This window comes from Marmota marmota, unplaced genomic scaffold (genome assembly GCF_001458135.2).
Source record: "Marmota marmota marmota unplaced genomic scaffold, marMar, whole genome shotgun sequence".
In the NCBI taxonomy this organism is placed as follows: Eukaryota; Metazoa; Chordata; class Mammalia; order Rodentia; family Sciuridae; genus Marmota; species Marmota marmota.
Genome location: NW_026000240.1, coordinates 23346794 through 23352831, shown reverse-complemented (window position 1 = coordinate 23352831; position 6038 = coordinate 23346794).

Below are 6038 nucleotides of genomic sequence, written 5' to 3'. Positions count from 1 at the left end.
AAGTGATGCCAGCGTTCCTGGCCCGTGGGCCACACTTGGGGAGCCATTGCTCCCAATAGAACCTCCGTGGGGAAGAGGGAGCATCTGACCATCCCCACCTGCCAGACCTCCTCTGGCGTTTCCCATTGGCAGAACCCAACCTGAGGCCAGCAGATAGGGGAGTCAGGGAGGTGGAGTCTTTGGAGGTCTGGCTGGGAGAGAAAGGATCCCAACTCCTCCTTGCCTTTCAGGCCACCAGCTCAGGGAGCAGAGAATCCCAGTGTCATTCAAACATCTTCTGCCCAGTGGTTTCTCTGAAAAGACCACCCCACCCCCACCTCCACCCCGCCACCACCCCACCCTCCGCCACCACCCCACCCTCCGCCACCTTAGTGGCACTGAGGATTGAACCCCGAGTGCTCTATCACTGAGCTACTTTTTAGTCCTTTAGAACTCCCCCCCACCACCACAGCCCTTTTTATTTTTTATTTTATTCTTTTTTTCATTTTGAGACAGGACCTTCCTGGGTTAACCAGGCTGGCCTCACACTTGTGACCCCCCCAGCCTCACTTTCCAAGTAGCTGGGATTACAGGCATGTGCCATCATGCTGGGCTTCTGATTTCCTCCTGAGTGCTGGGACACAGAACACTTTACTCAGAAGCTTAAAGGAAATTATGCTTCTCTCCGTTTAATGAATAAACTACCCTGTCTCATGCCCTGCAGTGATTTGAAGCGTTTCTGGGATTAAGAAGTATTGAGATTTCCATCAGGAGGAGAGCTATTTCTTCCGGCCCCTTTCAGTCCCAGCCTTCCCCAGCCGTCTCCTGATTCATACACCGCATTTTATCCTCCAAATCTCAGTTTTCTGTTTTGTTGTTTACCTAAGCCAAGGATGAAATAGTATTTCTTGAACTAATCATTTCTTTTCTTATATCCCCTGCTCCCAGCTTTGAGGAAGAGTAAATATATTTGTCTGTGGGTGAGCCTGAAGCTCTGAAGATTTGGAATGAGGTAGGAAATATGCTTCATTAAATTCCATTTTTTGCTCATAAATGAAAACATTAACCATTGTTAGTCGTTCTTCAAAAATTCTTTCCACGTCCGCAGAAGCTGCCCCTGACAGAGAGGTAATTTGCAGCAGCTTCCAGAACTCAGATGGATTAAAAAGAAAAATCGGGTAGGTACATGCCCAGGTCAGGAGCTGGGGAGGGAGAAACGTATCCCAGTGTGACTTAAAGGAAGTCCGTCCTTGGTGGCTTCGTCCTCCCTGCACTGCTGAGCCCCTCTGCCCCTTCCCTGGGTCTCTGAAGATGGGCTCTGAACCTGGTGCCCCTGTTCCCTCAGCTCCTCAGGGCACCTCTGCTTCCTCCCTGAGAAGCCACCTCTCAATTCGAGAGGCCAGTGGGTTTATCCTTGGGTAACTCCTCCACTGATGGTGACCACCTGCGGTACCATGTTGAGAAAGACCTTGGGAACCTTATGGGGATCCACAGAAAAACAGTCCCATGAGCCATTGTGGCATTGACCACAGACACAGAGGACAAAGCCAAGGACCCGTAGTGCCTAATAGATGCCCCTGTGACCCTGGCTTCCGGAAGTCATGCCTCTGTAGGGTCCTGCACATTGCACCCTCGGAGTCCCTACCAACCATGGGCCCACAGTGCCTGCCCTCCACAGGTTTGGAACACAGAAAGCTCTGAAATGACCAAAAAAAAAAAAATTAGTTTTTTATTTATTTTTTTAACCCCAAGGAAAACTCGATCTGAACTGACTAGTTATGGTACTTGTTCAAGGTCACCTAATTAGATGTGGTAGTAGAATGAAGAAGCCAATATAAGCAGTGTGAACCCAATGCTGACCCTGGGACACACCGTAAATGACATTTATGTCCTTAGAACCTTACATGTCTCAGGCCCAAATGCATATTCCCAGGAAAGACAATCCGCTTGGCCCAGAAGAGGTCAGAAATTCAAATCCATCTAATCACTGTGGCCCCCAGGTGAAGAGCAGCATTGGGTGAGACTAAGGGGACCGCTGGGGTCAGCACTGTGGAGGTCCCACAGGGGCATGGCTGGGTAGGTGCCCTCATAAGTGTCTATAACTTGTGGTTTCAAAAACACACCAACCAGGTCAATGAAAGGCAGGCCATTTTTAAGACTGTATGAGTGCTAGTGATGAATGAAGGATCCTCTCTGAAGATGTTGTCCCTTGTGAAACAGAAGGGCAAAGCCGAGGACCTCCATTATGGTGACCCTGGAAAGAGCAGCTCTAAGAGGAGTATTGAGGTCTCGTATTTTTCTTGGAAGTCTCTCCCTTTCAGAATGGCAGCCTTTATCATCACCATGGTGGCCCGGGTGCAGGCCACCTCCAGGCCTTGACTGCCCTTGGAACACAGATGCAGCCTGGAATACCAACCACACCGAGAACCCAAGTGGAAATGGGCAAAGGACCCAGAAGGAACATGAGAAAAGTTGGCCTCGCTTAACTGGTGTAAGCCGTCTCCTTTCCAGAGCTCACCGGTCTGTCCACTTTACCTCGTGTCTCAGTTAGCTTCCTGGTTTCCCCCAGGCTGGGCCGTGGAGAGAGCCTTTCATGCACTCAACAAGGGAAGCAATGTACTGTTGGAGGCCTCGCGATGAACTTGGCACTGTGCGAAGTGCTGGGGATAAAATAGTAACAAGCAAAATAAGTTCATCTTGCTTTTAGATGTGTCTGGAATTCTTTTCATTGATGAAAGTCAAGAACCCACTTGGACTGAGGGAAGTCCTAGTCTCCTCTTTGGAGGGAACTTGTCATTTGGTTATCCAGTGACACTCTGTCTGAGAGGTGTTGAGGTATGCATATGAAGTATGCCCCCCACAAAGCTCTGTCAATGCAGGAATCTTCTGCGGTGAAATCATTAAATCATTAGATTAGGAGAGCTGTAACCTAGTGAGTCCATACTAGTTTGAGTGGATTGACCGGGTGCTAACTGTAGGGAGGTGGGTCACCCGGTAGCATGCCTGAAAAAAAAATCTCTCTCTCTCTCTCTCTCTCTCTCTCTCTCTCTCTCCTTCCCAGCCATGATGAGCTGAGTAGTCTTTCTCTACCAGGCCCTCCCACCATGATGGGCCTCATATGGGGCTCAGAGCAATGGAGTTGGCCAACCATGAACTGAACCTCTGAATCATCAAACTCAAAGTAAACTTTTCCCTCTCTAAGTTATTCTTGTCAGGTATTTTGGTCACAGCAATGAAAACCTAACAGGAGGAATGGCTAAGTCACGTTGCAAAGGGGCAGACAAAACAGGAAAGGAAGGAATTTGTGGGTAATTTTTGCAATGCATTCTACCCAGGTAAGAAGTTCACATTTCAACCAGAGAGCGGGGTTTCCAAATATAGAAACCAGGTAAATTTGACTTAGGTTTTTAAAAAAGATCACTCTGGTGCGTGGGTGGAGTCAGGAAGAGAGCAAGACAAGAATGTAAGCAGAGACTGGTTGGGTGACTTCAGCAGTGGCCCAGGTTGAAGACGAAGAAGCCTGGGCTAGGGTGGAGACAGAGGAGAGGGCAAGAAGTGGACGTCTGAAATCTGTGTAGGAACTGGGAAAGATAGCATTTGCCTAGAGAGGAGTTGGTGACAGAACCGGGCATGACTCTGATGTTGTTTTATTTGAGCCACGGATGGGGAAGGCAGAAGAGCAGGTGGGAGTAGGAACAGATGGGCATCAGAAGTTGAGTTCAGAGACTCGTTGGAAGCACTAAATGGTCCTATCGGGTAGGCAGTTGGCTATTCAGATCTGAGGCCCAGCAGAGAGACTGGGGTTGGAAATATCAATTTAGGAGTTTACTGGCCCATCTTATGGGTCATATTCTCTAGGCTAGAGTCCCGGCTATTCAGACAGCCCTAATCCAGGTGACACTCTGAAAATAGTTTACAGATGTGACTAAAGGGGAGATTTCAGGCAAGACACTATCTTTAGTGAAAGTACAGCAAAGTTCACTAGAAGAGAAAAGAAGTGGGCCTCTCTGAGAGGAGAGGACAGCTTCCTTCTCTGTGTCCAGCATGTATTGGGGTAGGAGGGAGATTGTTAGAAGGTCCTGCCCAAGTATCACCACCGGACACTGAATAGACAGACTACATTAGCCAACAACCTACGGGCAGCTCTGGGTCGCCGTGGCCTGACTGACGAGTCCTAGTTGAAACTGACTTTACAGAATTTATAGTCAGTGGGCTTCAGTCATAACTTCCCAGGTTTGGGAGTCTCTGGTCTGTGTTGTTCGCATAGGGTCTAGCTTAAGCTGTATTAGCAGTTAGGCCCCTCTGAGCTAAAATATCTTTGACCTCCCCCCACTATCTTTGTTCTATTGTAAGAAAAATTGTTTGTAGGCCTGAGATGGGGCCAGGGTCCTGAAAGAGCTCTCTTGTCAGACACCACTGAGGCAGGACCACTGATTAACAGATTTGTTCTGTTCTAAGCATTTTCTTAAACCCCAGACCCACAGCTCATGTCTCACTGCTACCTAACAATAAGTCTGTGTGAGATCTCCCAGGGAAAAAAGGGCCCAGAACAGCGACTTCAAACATAGTGTCAAGAAAAATGGGAATAGCAACGTGAAAGAAAAGCAAACTTCAAAACCCCACAGGATGGGTTTTCTATCGACCTCACCTCCAGACTTTGTTGACCTGCCCTTACTAATCCATGGGATGGTACTGGGCTGTCCATCAGGAAGGATATGCCCCCCCTACTCCACAGGGTAGAGAAGAGACACAAACAGGTCTCCCTTCCCCCTAGGCAAAGATTGGCTCAGAGACAGGGACATAGCCCAAGGGGCCTACTCACAGCCATCTTGGGGAAATTCTGGGTAAAAAGAATCCTCACTTTAAGATAGCATGGGCCACATGCTATCTTATCAGGATAAAGTCCCCCTGAGGAGCAGAAGGTCAACTACTAATTAGGGTCAGACCTAGGATACTTTTTAAAGCCCTAAAACGGACCAGAAGTGATGGTCCACACCAGTAATTCCAGCAGCTGGGGAGGCTGAGGCAGAAGGATTGCAAGTTCAAAGCCAGCCTCAGCAACTTAGCAAGGCCCTGTCTCAAAATAAAAAAAAAAAAAATGAAAAGGGCTGGGAATGTGGCTCAGTGGTTAAGCACTTCTAGGTTCAATCTCTGGCACCAAATAAATAAATAAAAACCCTAAAGCTTCGTCTCCTTTCTTCTAAAATCTCCATTCCAAAGCGTTCTCTAGTGCAATGCTGTTAGTCCAAGTCTCCCTTTAAGCTTATGCAGAGGGAAAAAAATATTTTTTTTTACTTTAAATGCAGATTTTACTCGTTTAGTTATTACCTGTGTAACACTCTAGAGTTTTACTCAAAAGCTACCTTGAGGTGCAGGTCCCTGTCCTGTGTCCCTGTCATTATGTGCTTTGAGAACTTCTGCAAATAGTTGCCCTGGATGAGCCCAAGCAGCTTTCCCTGAGTCTTGTTGTGTACAGAAAGGTGTGTCTGTAACCGTATGTTTGCTTAGTGATGATAGGGGTCACCAAAGTCAGGAAAAACCTAGAAACCACGGCCTCTAACTTAGTCCCTAAGTGAAAATCAGAACCGGTGTGTATAACCACATACTTCCTGTGCCCACAGGTATGGATATCAAATTTGTATAACTAGAACTCTTTCCATCTCAGGTAACACAAACCCAAATTGAACTTCTTTCAGCACAAAGGGATATTTGTTTTCTCCACAGTGAACAATTGAGGGCAATGTTCAGGCATGATGGATCCAGGTGCTTGCTGACCTGAGCAGAAACCTCTTTCCATTTTAGAAGGTCCTTGTCTTCTTTTCTCCTGGGGTCACCACGTTCTGATTCTGCTCAAGTATCTGAACACAGGCCTGGTACTGGGTCAGAGAACCTTGGTGAGGGTGTCCACTCAGGAAGGCACTTTTCAGGCAAGAGATGAACACATGTGAGCAGGGCAAGTGGTGTCTTGCCAACAGCGGGGGGTATCTGCCCCAGGAGAAAGAAGAAATTTACCGCTGACATGGTTTAGTCACCCGCACTGATGATGCTAAAAGCTTTTT